A 15,581-nucleotide genomic window follows, 5' to 3' on the forward strand; every position below is an offset into this window, starting at 1 on the left:
TTCATGTGAAACTACTACTTTTCATTGCTTTTTTTTAGTGTTCATCTCTAAATTTTGGGACATGCATATTGTTAGCTGACTTTGAAAGCCATCTGATACAAATAAATATTTATATTTACCCAATTGCGCATTTTGAATTTTTTTTTTTTTGCTCTTTGACCAAATTAAACCATATTAGTGCTGATCTGTTCTGATAAGCAGTGACCATATAATAATGAACAATTTCTGCACTATTTTTGATGCTTTTAGCAGATGAATCAAAACAAAATTCCACAGCGTTTGAAATGTGCATAAACTTCATGTCTATTAAAAATAGCCAAAGTCATAAATTAAAACCTTTCTTAATTTCTGCTATTGTACCAAAGTGCTCTCTGAAATAAGAAAAAGCTTCATTAAGAAATGTGTTTGTCGGGAGCAGAAACTGCGAGCGAATGAAAATGGGAGCCAACCACAGGAAGTAAATTTCAATAAATCACCAGTACTTGACAACTTTTGGGAAGGCAAAAGGCCTTTCTCTGCTGCCTGTTGCCACATACCAGGCTGCTGTGTTGAAAGGGAGAAAGGAGTAAAAAGCTGGAAGGAAAAATGCTGGACACAGGATCTTCTTTTTTTTAATTATCTCTTTTAAAAAATGGATGCAAAATGTCAGGACAGACACTCTGGATTATCATTTGTTTGCTTCAGAAAATAAAGAATGGATGTAAGATATCTCTATCTGTATGTGTTGTGTATATGTAATATACAGGATGATTGAATTCTTTTATTATTATGGAAAGAAATGGGGACACAGTGTGATTTTAATTTTTTTTTTTCGTCAGTACAACGTTGTGAGGCAGGATGTCCGTGGATCTTCATGTTTCTTTGAACCAAAAGGTGAATATTTATCGAAGATCATAATCTATCAGTAATGCTGTTTTGTACAATTGATTCATCACAACAAATTGCAACTGTGCAAATCCAGAAATATCTGGCTTATGCTGGGGTCTTATGAGGAGGGGTCAAGCACTGGGGTGCCCCAGAAGTGAACTACATGAGAAAGGAGAATGGGAACTAACTTCAAAGCATTTAAAAAAGAAAAAAGCAAGTGGATGTTAAAATGAAAATCCAGGATGTAGACCAGAGAACAAAGCACCTAGAACCTTCCTTAAGAAAAGAGGCCTGATGTTCACTTAAATGACTTCAATTTCATGGGACTGGAATTCAGAATGGAATTTTGTTAACAATGATTCTAGATGAATGGCTAATTTAATATTTGCGTAAATGTTTATAGAAATACCTAATTCTTTTTTTTTATTATTTTCATAATGCATAATTTAAGCTTCCAGAAGACATTTTTGGGGAAGCGCAACGTTCCCCTTGGGCGGCTGGCACTAATCCCATAAAACATTCACATTCTCAACATACAGCACAATCCTCTAATATAATGCATTCAATAAATTATCCTTTAAGTTATCTTTTTTAACTGAGGTAAGTGCATCTAGTTGCTACAAACTGAGCATTCGTTTTCTGCTAATGCTTGAAATGGCAAGAATGATCAGGTCCGAGCCCACCCTTCCAAGCACAGCTCACTGATGTTTAAGACTTTCTTCTTTTCAGTATACAACATATATTCTGATTTTTCTGGCATAGCAAAATTTTGCAGTTACTTAAGATATTTATGTATGTGTTGTTTAATCTGTGGCAATAGACATAATGTATGAATTCCAAATGCTGACAGAGAAAATGTTTTTTGTCTTTTAATGTAATTAATTTTAAAAAGCATTTAAATTGGGTAAATATTTCAACAGTGATACACCATTACAAATTTCTTCTGTAGTGAGAATTAAAAGCTAATACTGCTTCTCTAGACAAAATGAAGGTCTTATCTTTTGGGGCATTTCAGTGTGAAATCTGAACTGAAGCAACTGTCAAAAAAAAAACAAGACCCAGAGTCAAGCTTCCTTCCTTGTTTTTATAGCTGTGTGGATGAGATTTGTCCGGGTCGCACAGCGTCCATGTTCAAATGAACACTCAGCCAATCAAACCTACAGTACATCTTTTCTTCACAACACCTCTCACATGACCCTAAAAGCTTTTACACTGTACAGAAATGGAAAATGTGCTTCCTTTCATTTGAGCAGAGTGAATGATTTGGCACTTGGATGGCTGTTCTGTTTTATTCTTGAAAAACAAGCTTGAAAATTCGGGACACACTAATATCTCCCGCTGTGACCTCTGAATTTGATAAAAACTTCTACTTATGAGAAATTTTTTATATATTTGTCATTTTTTTTTTTTTACAAAAAGCTAAGTTTTGAAAATAAAATGATTGGATTCTACAGTGGGCAGTTTGTTATGATGTCCAGATTTACATTTTAAATACAGTAGCACTGGTTTTAAGTATGGATTTTAATGTCATGGAATTCTTTGAGGTACTTTAGATAAATGTATTTTTCCGACCATTTTTATTCAGCCTTAAATGATACTAAATTTTAATACTTTTAACTCTGTCTTTATTAACATTAGCCTCTGCATAACACCATTAAATGGAGACAATTCAGATAAGGCTTAATGTTCAAGGCTGAACTGCCTTATTTCTGCCAGGTGCTTCTCCAGAAGAGGGACAGAAGTTGTAGATGTCTCCAGCACCATGTCCTTCTCCAATGATCACGAGAGGACACATTCTGTATTTTTGTTCCTATATATTCTGTACCTTGGAATCAAAAACTTTTCTTGTACCTTTTTAAAGTGACCTTGTAAGAATGACCAGTGAGTTCTCTCATGTGCTCGTGACTTGATAGACTACTTGTATGGTCTGAGGAACTAACCTGTCGTTCTGAATCTTCTTACTTAGATCAGAGCTCTGGGAAACGAGTGCCTATCCTATACAGTCCAGTGCAAATTTTTATTTTTTTGTAAAATGTCTCCACTTTTGAGCTCTGGTGTTCCGTGAATGTCAAACCTTAGTTAATAATGATAATGGCTGGATGGAGGGCTAACCTCTCCTCGCTTTACTCAGTGAACGATAACAAATGTTACAATGTAAAAGACACATAACTCGATATGTACACTAATTGATTTCTTTGTTTATACAGGCTGATTAAAATAAATTGAACATTTCCAGAAATGTATTATTCTGTAACTCTCTAAATATGTAATATGCATCAAAAGGTAGCATTTTTACCAGATTTTAGGGCTTGAGAAAATCAAGGAATGCATTTTGGCTGTCATGTCAACCAGTGAAAGTGAAAGTGAATGTTACAAAGGGTCTGAGATGAATTTGACTACAGGATCGATGAACTGTATGCTTTGTGACACGAGGGGCGCAGGTCGGGCATTTTTGAGGTTAAGCAAGAACTGTGAGATTTATTTTACAAACTGGTTAGACAGCATGCTTGTATGATACTTAGTTACTGAGTTCAATTCATTCTTGAATCGCCCTGTATATGCATTATTGAGGTTGACCATTTGGCAAATGCTTGATTTATTTTATATAGAAACATCCATCTATCGTTTTCTAAAGCTGTTTTATCACTAAAAGTTCAAAGGCAATCAAAGTCTATTTCAGTGACATTAGGTGGACAGCAAGAATGATCACAAGCCTATACATTACTTTGCTAATTTGCATGAAGTAAAAGAGGATTTATTTTGAGTGAGGTTGATGGATATTAACAGTAACACTATTAATTGTTTACTGATGTTTATGATGTAATATTTTATAAAAGTGTAGTTGGGTACTTCGGAGAAATGCATTGTGTAATGATATTAGAGGGTATTCATTCAAAGTAGCAAGAAAGCATGTATTGTGTCCTTGAAGTTTACTCAAACACCTCTGTGCTCCCCACCAACAATTCCATAGCTCAGAGTAAGAATTTGTTTGAAGAGGTTATGATGTGTTCTGTTTTATAGCATAATATAGTTGTTGTTGGCTTAATGTGAGTGTCGTCGAGTAGGCTTCAAGAGCACAAAAAATCTTTCTTGGTAATTTTAATTATGGCTGACCTCTGAGTCTTCATTCGATTTTTATTCTTGTCCCTGACCTGATTAGTCAATAATGAGATCCAATCACATGGTAGAAGCAAGAGAAATTAATAACTACTAAACTTACAGCATTGAACATGAAGTAATAAGCTTGTAAAAACTTGAAGTAATTTAGGCCTTTTCATTTTGGCCTGCAGCCGCTTTCTTAGCCTGTCCTTCTCATTACCGGGTCAAAAGAAATGGACCCTTTTAAACTGTTTTTCCTAAAAGCTACCTATGTAATAATCTTCCCTAAAATTCTGACTTTCGGGGGGGAAAAAAAAGCACCTGTCCACTTTCAGAACCTGTTTTCTCTGTTGTATTACTATAACTAACTTATTTCAAATACTTTACACATTAAAAAAAAGCAGAATGGTATAGTAAGTAGTCTGTTCAGACACCCCATTCCGCACCAGCATGGATTATGTGAGGCGTAAGTCGAGTGCTTTCCAAGGAAATCCCAAAGAGCGCAAGGTTAATGAGAAACAGAAGTAATATTCAGTGAAATGAGGAAGCCGTTTCCCTCTGGACAGCTAAAGAGCAGATGTAACACTGAAACAAAACAACTGGACGATCTGTGGCACCAAATCCACATGCATTTATATTGTGTACTTGGCAACTTAATTTGCCTTTAACAATATTATTTGCACACATGAAGAGTATTTTCAGTCATGGTCGTCCCCTTTTCTTTTTTTTTTCTGTCTGCTTATCTGTACTGGCAAAATGGGCAATAATACACTTGGACTTGGTCTCATTTATGTAGAAATGAAACACCGTCTTTATTACTAACAAGTCAAGTAACAATTATATATTAAGATTCTGTAAAATCATTTTTTATCTTGCTCTACGCTCCATCCAGACTCTCTAGCCACTGCCCATGTCAGACTTGTCCAGACTCCACTAAGCTTGGGTGCTGTACAGTATTACAAACATTTTGTATGGCAGTAGTTCACAAAGTACTTCTGACATCAGACAACTCGGCCCCTACCAGTGTACACAGTTATTGTCTATCAATATGCACTTGATGTGATATGAAATATCAGACACAAATCAGTGAATGGCCTCCCTTAAGTGAGATGTAGTTCTGTCTTGTGTAAGCTTAGCAAACGCCAGTTGAAAATTCATGTTTATAATACTTCTCTGTTGTTGCTGCTAAACTACTGAATGACCCATTCATCCATTGGCTGGTAAAGGAGACCATAACAGGGCCAAGATAGATGGCAAGTGTGGATGGGGTGCCAGTCTATCAAAAGTCACACTCTCGCACAAATCAACACAGTGAAGGGAGTATCATCAAAATCATTTTATCACGTTATAAAATTAAATGGTACTAAAGCATATTAATAGAACCAAACCCAAATGGGATCTTGCAAATGTTATATACCTCTACTGTGAAAGAAGCAGTTATATAAATGTAAGAAAATAAGGCTTGGCATCACAAGAATAAAAAAGAGCAATAGTTTGTTTTTGTTGTTTTTTTTTTTTACAGTCTGCTAATAAGTACTGCATGTCCAAAGATACTGAGAAATATGTGTGTGTCTCTCTCTTCTCTTGTTCTCTGCTGGCTGAACAAAAACATTAAAATACATGAAACATGCTTACAGATAAGGGCACAACAGTTTACCACCACAGTCCACTGAGATTTGGATGTGCAGTACATTTCTGCATTGAACAGATGACCTTGCCTACCCATAATTTGTAATAAATGCATACCATGTCCTATCCTAAATTTGTGTGCAGGCAGTATGAAAACAATTGCGTGACTAGTTGTGTCCACCGGTAGTGTGTTGGTCCTCTTGTTAGGTCTGCTGCTTCACAGCTCCAAGGACCAGGGTTTGACTGCTCACGTGGGTTTCTTTTTACCCTCCACACCCTTATGCAGAAGTATATTGACTGAGAACTGGCCCATTCTGGGTCTGACCGGAGATGGATTGGCATCCATGTGCCAAGAAATAGTCCAGCTTACCTGAAATTAATAAACTGGGTTCATAAAATGAAAGTTGTTTTTTTTTTTTTTTAATATATATTTTCATGTGCGGTTATTAGTTTTTTATATCAAAATAACACTAACCTATTAATGGTATTGTGTTTAGACTGTGCTCTACTTTAATTCTCCATTCATTACAGATGCATTCGAATTACTGCAACTTTTTGTCCCACTAATTGAGGCTGGCATAACTATCAGTGCAATATTATTCGTGCCCCCATTTGCCCATCTCCACCATGATACCTCTTGAGGCCTGTAAGGCCATGCTACCTCCACTGTGACTTGCTTCAGAGTAGCTTCCAGCCAACTGGATACCATTATAAATCTCACTACTTTATACATGTAAATGCACACAGTTTCCACATTAAATGTATGCTTCGATGACTGCAGCATGCCTTTACTTTCATTTCTCACGTCTGAATTAATCCTTTATTTCTTTTCGCAGACTCCGGCTCAAAGGACATTTGAGGTTATGTGCCAGAGATTCTGGCAGCACAACAGAGGAATAGCTTATGTTGACTTCAGCGCATGTCCTCCTAATTGGTCAATTACAGCAACCAATTGCCATGCAATCAGGCATGCCGAGTTCAAGGCTTCCATCAGAGGGGCAAATCAGTGGCATCCTGGGAGGGCCAAGGTCAAAAGTTTACCGAAATACAGGAACAAATAAAAACATTTGCACACTGCCTTTGCCTTTGCTACATCCAGCTTTGCATTACAAAAGTACTTCCTGTTAACAGCATCCTGTTTGTGGACCTTGAAATGGGACCAGTAGCCTCTGTCTACATTCCTCTTTTAAAAAAACAAAAATTCTTGAAAACCTTGATGTTGATGAATAGTAATACATCGCTTATTAAGTATAATTTGTTACTGAAAATCTTTTTGCACCTAAGCTGACTCATATTTCTAAAGAACATATTAAATACCAGACCATTATTATGATCAGCAGTTTCAACGTTTTTGTGTGCTTTCCTCAAACACAATTAACTAATGTGTGTATCTATTTAGGGGCTTTAGAACCTAGGGGTTATAAAAATGGCATTTGTTTTTTCCACTACAAGCAAGTTTAACATTTTTAGCATTATGCTGTGATGTCCTCTTTGTTTTGTTCAGGATCCTGCCATTTCAGAACATTCTCATCTGGAGCTTGAATGATGATGTTACCCAGCATGACCTGGGATGTGCAACAAACATGTCACTGGATAAAGGTTCAGTCAGTAAACCCTTTATGTGTAATAAACTGAGAGGAACATAAGCCCAGTTTGTCTACTGTGTGCAGTGAATATTACACCATGTATTTTTGACAAAAAAAATCATCTAGTCTTGTGTGAATATGATTTCACTTCATGCCAAGTATCCCTCCACTGTCAACTACCAAGATTCTGCAAACGTATATACTGTATGTTTACTGTGGAAAGAAGTATCTCAAGACCTTCTGAGATTCTCATTTATAACAGAATAAGGAATTTGACAAATCAGTGGAGACCATTCACTCCATCATGCGCCTTTGTTTAGCTAATGGCTAAGCTGTCCCAATATCATATCTAGATACTTCTTAAAGGTTGTCAAGATTTCTGTTTCATCTAAATGACTTGATAGTTTGCTTTTTTTGTTACAGAGTCCCAAAACTCCCTGAGTAAAGAAGTGCTTCCTGGCTTCAGTCTTTAATGCGCTTCCTCCTTTATTTCCACTGGTATCCCTGCTTATGTGATCTACGATGTAGTTGAAAGAATTCCAATAGAACAACAACAACATTTATTTATATAGCACATTTTCATACAAACAAATGTAGCTCAAAGTGCTTTACAAAATGAAGAATAGAAAAATAGAAGACATAATAAAAAATAAACATAAGTCAACATTAATTCACATAGAATAAGTAAGGTCCGATGGCCAGGGTGGACAGAAAAAACAAAAAAAAAAAACTCCAGACGGCTGGAGAAAAAAAATAAAATCTGCAGGGATTCCAGACCAAGAGACCGCCAAGTCCCCTCTGGGCAATCTACCTAACATAAATGAAACAGTCCTCTTTGTATTTAGAAAACTAGAACTTGGGTCGATGACAGAATACACTCGACTTCATGAGACAAGGTCTAATACAAATGTAAAGGTACCCCTTACATACATTTCTCCCATCTATTAAAAGTATACACCAGACCAGAAACTGCCTCTTAGAAATGCATTCTGCCCCATTTTATACTGTAGCTATATCCTCTGCTTAAACCATAATAGACTACAATTGTTCACCTAGCTGTCAGACTGCTTCAGCTCTTTCTAGAATAATATTGGATGTAACTCTCCGTCTTGATAAAGTAAAGTAACATATTCTTGTGCTTGCCAGGGAAGAATGCAAACCCATAGAAATTTAGGTACCTTTGAAAATGAAAGAAAACTAAATTTATAATACAAGGAGCAGTTTAAATATTTATCAGCATACACTATATAAGCCCTCTATAATTATCAACCTTAACTAACAAACTTGAAAGCGATCACTAAATAAACTCCGCTGCCTCAACACCTTTAACCAGATTACTTTTTCACATTTGTTAAATTCTTTTTAACATTTGATTGAATTTATTAAAATCAAATAATATTCCATACAAGCAAGTCAAATTTTACAAAAGTTTTGAATCAAATCTACACCCACCCATGAGAGAGAGCTAGGCCAACAGAGTAAAATTTTAATAGTAGGAAAAATAAGCGAATAAATTAACTAAAAAATAAATATATAAATAGAATAAACAAGGGAAAAGAATCTGCTTCCTCAATTTAAATGCTTATTCTAAAATGTTATGGATTAGATCCTGCCAGGTTTTAAAAAGTTTTGTACAGATCCTCTCAGTGAGAATTAGATTTTTTCCAGTTTCAAATAGTATATAACATCAGTTACCCACTGACTTAAAACCGGAGAGTTAGGATTATTCCAGTTGAGCAAGATAAGTCTACGTGCTAATGGTGAAGTAAAGGTAATGACAGTTTGTTTTTTCTTCTCCACTTTAAGCCCATCTGGAAGAACACCAAACACAGCTGTTAATGAGTTAGGAGGGATTGTGATGCCAAGGCTGTCTAATACGCATATATTTTGGTCCAGAATGATGTTAATTTGGTGCACACCCAAAAACACGTGGCTCAGTGAGGCTGGAGCTCGATTGCAACGTTCACATGTTGGATCTGCCCAGGGATCATCCTGGACAATTTTAAATGAGACAGATGCATTCGATAAAAGATTTTAAATTGAATGATTGTATGTTTTGCACATATGGAGCTAGAGTTAATTCTGTGCGTAGCTGCTTTCCACTCCTTTTCTGAAATGTTGAGTGTGAGATCCTTTTCTTACTGTACTCTGGGATCTTTGAAAAGAAGGGACTTTAAAATGTTTTTAGAACAGTGTGAACGTGACTAATCTTGTCTAACCACATTACCTTTTACTATGCAGTCTCTCAGTGTTGTGTACTCCTATGGAGTGAGGCGACTTAATACATAGTGTAGCTGATTTACTGTAACATGTAAATGACATTGTATTGATCTTAAGATATTAAAATAACAAATACATAAATAGCAGTATTACTGTTTGACTACTTAAAAGATCCATGCTAGAAAAACGTCAGAAGTTATGTAACACAAGTTTCAGTAGTGATTAATAGCTAATCTTATGATAATAGTTAAGTGTTATTTACAAGGCTGCAAATTCCAGTATTTAAATGATGTTTCATTCACTGATCAAGACTCCTACACACAGAAAGTCTAACATTTGGGAAGCGGTGCTATATATATATATATATATTTTTTAAATTAAATATATTGAAACATGCACCAATCATTAGCCGGCATCACTGTCAAGCAGGCTTTGTACTTTCAACACTAACTGAAAATCCCAAAATATTCTTTTAAATTGAATGCATTTTTTGTTGCTGCTGTTGAATGGGCCTCTTACCAGGCCAGGGGTGGTTGAATAATAATCTTTTCATACTCTTTCAACTTTTCAGGTATAGCATTTCTCTGAAGGGATGAAATAATGCTTTTGCTGCTACAGTAGCACCGCTTTTTAAAGGTAAAGATAACACTTTAAACATTCAAAAAAAAAGTTAAAAAAAATCAGTTACAGGACAGAAATGTAACAATATACTAAGCATTGACATTATAATAGTTTCTTTCAGTGATTCTGTATACAGGGCACTTAAAACCAATGAATGTATAGGGACTGACTGTGTGGCATATCTGACAGTTGGGCATCTGTTTTACAGCAGATTTCATGATAAATGCATATCATTTTTGCAAAAACCACCAAATTGTTTGATGCTGACAGATAAAATGCCCCCTTATGTGTTCTTGAAAAATTCTAGTGATGTTCTTAGTGACTCAGTTTTGTTAAATGTTTCATAGAAATGGTCCCTCTCCCAACATGCACGACAGGAGTGCTACCACATCTACTTTCCCTTACTGTCATAGCTGTTGCAGACTTTCATTAAGCCCTCTCATTCAAGATGTAAAAGTAAGACATAGAGATTTGTGTTTTTTGTTCTCGTAAAGGCTCACCAAATGATTATCACAAAACCCACAGGTCAATACACTCAAGTCTTAAATCAGCAGCTGAAGTTCTCAGAACAAAACAAAGCTTGTAGTTCAAAATCAGAATCAAGTCAGATCCAGAATCTGAAGTGAATTGTTTTTCTCCTCGGAGTCTTCTTTTTATATTAAAGTTTGGACATCCTTTGAACCAGAATATTTCTAGACTGGACAGTTGACCTCACCCACCCGTAATTTCTAATAAATTCATACCATGTCCTAATGTCCTAAACTTGTGTATAGCATAATCAGTTGTGTCCTCAGGCAGCATGTTAGCACAGTACGTTATGTCTAATGACCATGCTGCATCATCTCAACCAGTCTGTCCCAATATGGCAGTCCCCATAAAAAAAGAAACAAAATAACAGTGAAGTGATGTCTCCATCCTGACAACAAATATACAAATAAAAAAAAAAAAAACCTTGCTTGTGCAATCCTAACACTTCGTTTTCGTGTAAACTTCATTTGCCATTTTTAAAAAGTAATGCATCTCTTCCCTAAATGAGTGGCTCACATATTTCTCAGGATAACTTTTAAATTTATGAGAATTGTCAATGAATAGTATTTCTTAATAGAAATAGACCTTTGATACTTGAAGATTCAATATGGCTTGGCATTTGACATGGCAAGTGTCAGTTAGTTCACTCAAAAAATAAAATTAGAATTTAAATTTTTTAATTAGTAGAAATTAATTGCATAGCCTCTGGTCAAATTTGTGTAAATATATATAATATACGTTTGTATATCTCTATTTTAATAAAAAAAAATTTGGGGAGACAAGACGTGATCTTTTGAAGAGCTACACTTTCACGTCCTGTGAGACGAGACTTTGTGCCACGAGATTTAACCACGCCTGGGGCCAGAAATAAAAGACAAAGGGTAGATGACAAAGTTGAACATCGTAAAGATTTCAAAAACGTTGACGCAATACACATGCAGAGCAGGTTAGAGATAATGGAAGTACGAAAATTCAAGTCTCAAAAAAATGATAGTAAAGATCGCATTAGCGCAAACAAACGGAAATTATTACTCGGTTAAATAATGGAACAGCGAAAAGAGATTGAATCTATTGTTCGGATTTAAACTTTAGGTCGGAGATTTGTAGATTGTCTAATTCGTGTTGCCATCAGGGAAAAGTAGTGTTTCTTCCTAATGAAGAGGCGTATCCGCGAGAATTAAAAGATTGGTTGTTTGATGAAAATGAAATCCCACAAGACAAGATTTTATGCAGAGAGATTTGGAAAAGTCCTGCCCACATCTAAAACATGTACAACCAAGCACACGGTTCAATTAGTTCTCATTTGTGTGAATGCAATTGTCAGACACAGTTCATGTAGAGAGAAAGAAACGATATTAACTCACGGCCAGTTATACATTGTGTTGTCAAGATGTAATTCCAAACATGGAGTCAAAATGCAAAAAGATAAAAGCGAAAAAAGATCGAATATATGGACATAGGCGATATGACAGAAGCATGTAGATATTGTTTGGCTTTAAAGTTTAAGTCAGAGACTTGCAGATCGTCTAATTTGTGTTGCCATCCGGGAGAAGTAGTGTTTCTTCCCAATGAAGAGGTTATACACGAGAATTAAAAGTTTAGTTGTTTGCAAGAGGCAGAGATGCAAATTTGCTTGTGTGTAGCGCAGGCAGGGGGGTTGGCGAGCGAAGTCCCCTAGTGTGTGTGTGTGTGTGTGTGTATATATATATATATATATATATGTATGTATGTATGTATGTATGTATGTATGTATGTACAGTGGTGTGAAAAACTATTTGCCCCCTTCCTGATTTCTTATTCTTTTGCATGTTTGTCACACAAAATGTTTCTGATCATCAAACACATTTAACCATTAGTCAAATATAACACAAGTAAACACAAAATGCAGTTTTTAAATGATGGTTTTATTATTTTGGGAGAAAAAAAAATCCAAACCTACATGGCCCTGTGTGAAAAAGTAATTGCCCCCTGAACCTAATAACTGGTTGGGCCACCCTTAGCAGCAATAACTGCAATCAAGCGTTTGCGATAACTTGCAATGAGTCTTTTACACGCTCTGGAGGAATTTTGACCCACTCATCTTTGCAGAATTGTTGTAATTCAGCTTTTTTTGAGGGTTTTCTAGCATGAACCGCCTTTTTAAGGTCATGCCATAGCATCTCAATTGGATTCAGGTCAGAACTTTGACTAGGCCACTCCAAAGTCTTCATTTTGTTTTTCTTCAGCCATTCATAGGTGGATTTGCTGGTGTGTTTTGGGTCATTGTCCTGTTGCAGCACCCAAGATCGCTTCAGCTTGAGTTGACGAACAGATGGCCGGACATTCTCCTTCAGGATTTTTTGGTAGGCAGTAGAATTCATGGTTCCATCTATCACAGCAAGCCTTCCAGGTCCTGAAGCAGCAAAACAACCCCAGACCATCACCCTACCACCACCATATTTTACTGTTGGTATGATGTTCTTTTTCTGAAATGCTGTGTTCCTTTTACGCCAGATGTAACGGGACATTTGCCTTCCAAAAGTTCAACTTTTGTCTCATCAGTCCACAAGGTATTTTCCCAAAAGTCTTGGCAATCTTTGAGATGTTTCTTAGCAAAATTGAGACGAGCCCTCATGTTCTTTTTGCTTAACAGTGGTTTGCGTCTTGGAAATCTGCCATGCAGGCCGTTTTTGCCCAGTCTCTTTCTTATGGTGGAGTCGTGAACACTGACCTTAATTGAGGCAAGTGAGGCCTGCAGTTCTTTAGTCGTTCTCCTGGGGTCTTTTGTGACCTCTCGGATGAGTCGTCTCTGCGCTCTTGGGGTAATTTTGGTCGGCCGGCCACTCCTGGGAAAGTTCACCACTGTTCCATGTTTTTGCCATTTGTGGATAATGGCTCTCACTGTGGTTCACTGGAGTCCCAAAGCTTTAGAAATGGCTTTATAACCTTTACCAGACTGATAGATCTCAATTACTTCTGTTCTCATTTGTTCCTGAATTTCTTTGGATCTTGGCATGATGTCTAGCTTTTGAGGTGCTTTTGGTCTACTTCTCTGTGTCAGGCAGCTCCTATTTAAGTGATTTCTTGATTGAAACAGCTGTGGCAGTAATCAAGCCTGGGGGTGGCTACGGAAATTGAACTCAGGTGTGATACACCACAGTTAGGTTATTTTTAACAAGGGGCAATTACTTTTTCACACAGGGCCATGTAGGTTTGGATTTTTTCTCCCTAAATAATAAAAACCATCATTTAAAAACTGCACTTTGTGTTTACTTGTGTTATATTTGACTAATGGTTAAATGTGTTTGATGATCAGAAACATTTTGTGTGACAAACATGCAACAGAATAAGAAATCAGGAAGGGGCAAATAGTTTTCACACCACTGTATATGTATATATATATATATATATATATATATATATATATATATATATATATATATATATATATATATATATATATATATATATATATTGTCAGGGATGCCAGGGGCAACAACCCGGCCGGGACGCCGTGAGGGACCGGAAGAGGGTCAAAGCCCACCCTGGATCACGTGGGGACTGCCTTCCTGGTTGCTCTTGGGGCCACGGGTACAGGGCATGGAAGCTCCACCCTGTACGGGCCCATGGTCACCGCCAGGAGGCGCCCCAATGCCTTGGGGACCTGTTACCCCAGCACTTCCGCCACACCAGGAAGTGCTGGGGGGAAGATTTAGGATGGCACCCGGAGAGCTGCCGGGAGGACAGCCGGCAGTTCCGCCACACTGGGGCGTGGCCAAGGGAGGAATGCCGGGAACACCTGGGGCTCATCCGGGAACTGGATAAAAGGGGCTGTCTCCCTTCATGCATGGCTAGAGTAGGGTGGAAGAAGGACAAGGCAAGAAAGGAGAGTGGAGGCGGCCCGAGAAGAAGGCATTTGTGGCCAGGACTGTGATTGTTGGGGTAATTGTGCACTAAATGGACTGGGTCTGATTGGTGATTAAGAACATGTCCGCCTGTCTGTGTCCGGGTCAGCTCCACTATATATATATATATACAGTATATATATATATATATATATATATATATATATATATATATATATATATATATATATATATAAAATATACTCACATACATGTTTCCAGTTCATATCACTTTTGCCAAGCAGAAGAAGCTACATGCAGTTGACTTAGCTATAGAAGACTGTGGATTAAATGTGTAAAATCCTATTAGTTTATGCAGAATTTACCACACCACTGGAGGGCACTATGCGGTTAGGCTCGACACAATAATGCTGTATTGTGGCCCCTTTCACGACACTGGGGAGAATATCCTATCTGGTTTTTTCCAGGAAATATCTATGACGGAAATGTGCAGATTTCAGAAACTCAGGGTGTCTCTACAGAGAGTTTTGCCCCAACTACAGTGCATTGTGCTTTTGACTGGTGGCTCATAAACTGATCATCGTGGGCTACCTAGAAATGGTAATGGGAAATCTTATAGGGACATGGCTGGTAAGCATGGAGTTGGGAGGTACTGTTGAACGAAGACTCAAGTAGCAGGAGGACGAAAGACGAAATGTGAGGAAGGAGAGTGAGACAGTTCAGCGGATCAGTGGACCAGACACCCCACAGGGTAGACAGAGAGCCCTACTTGACTAGGAATCAAGGTGGATTAATCATATGGGGAACTGGGTGGGTGTCCAGGGGCACCAGAAGCTGCAGAGCACTCACCACAAAAATCTCTAAATGGGAAAAACTGCACTCACAAGCATCTCAATGGCCAAGTGTGTCTTGTCATGAGCATTTACTGAAAAAAATACAAAAATAAAACAAAACTGTCAGATTGGTTTATTACAATATTTAATGATGACTTTAGAGTGGTTCACACTGAACTGCAATATTAAATATTATTGGTAAAATAATTCAAAAATGGGTGTACATGGTTTGCTCAACTCTTTGCATGTTACCATCCTGTCCCATCCTGCAGTTGCTGTTAACTTGTATGCTAACGTGTTTTGTTTAAAACACAGTAAAAAATGTCACCAAAGACATTGAAGGCACAAATGGT

At 37.1% G+C, this 15,581-nt stretch overlaps 1 long non-coding RNA gene across 1 annotated transcript; it reads left to right on the forward strand.

Moving 5' to 3' along the window:
- The first annotated feature begins 379 nt into the window (after positions 1–379).
- LOC120539323 lies at positions 380–2,318 on the forward strand. The gene is made up of 2 exons (XR_005635587.1): positions 380–700; positions 819–2,318. It is a non-coding gene; the product is annotated as an uncharacterized LOC120539323 (long non-coding RNA).
- The last annotated feature ends 13,263 nt before the right edge of the window (positions 2,319–15,581 follow it).

The sequence above is a fragment of the Polypterus senegalus genome, chromosome 11, assembly GCF_016835505.1.
Source record: "Polypterus senegalus isolate Bchr_013 chromosome 11, ASM1683550v1, whole genome shotgun sequence".
NCBI classification, from domain to species: Eukaryota; Metazoa; Chordata; class Cladistia; order Polypteriformes; family Polypteridae; genus Polypterus; species Polypterus senegalus.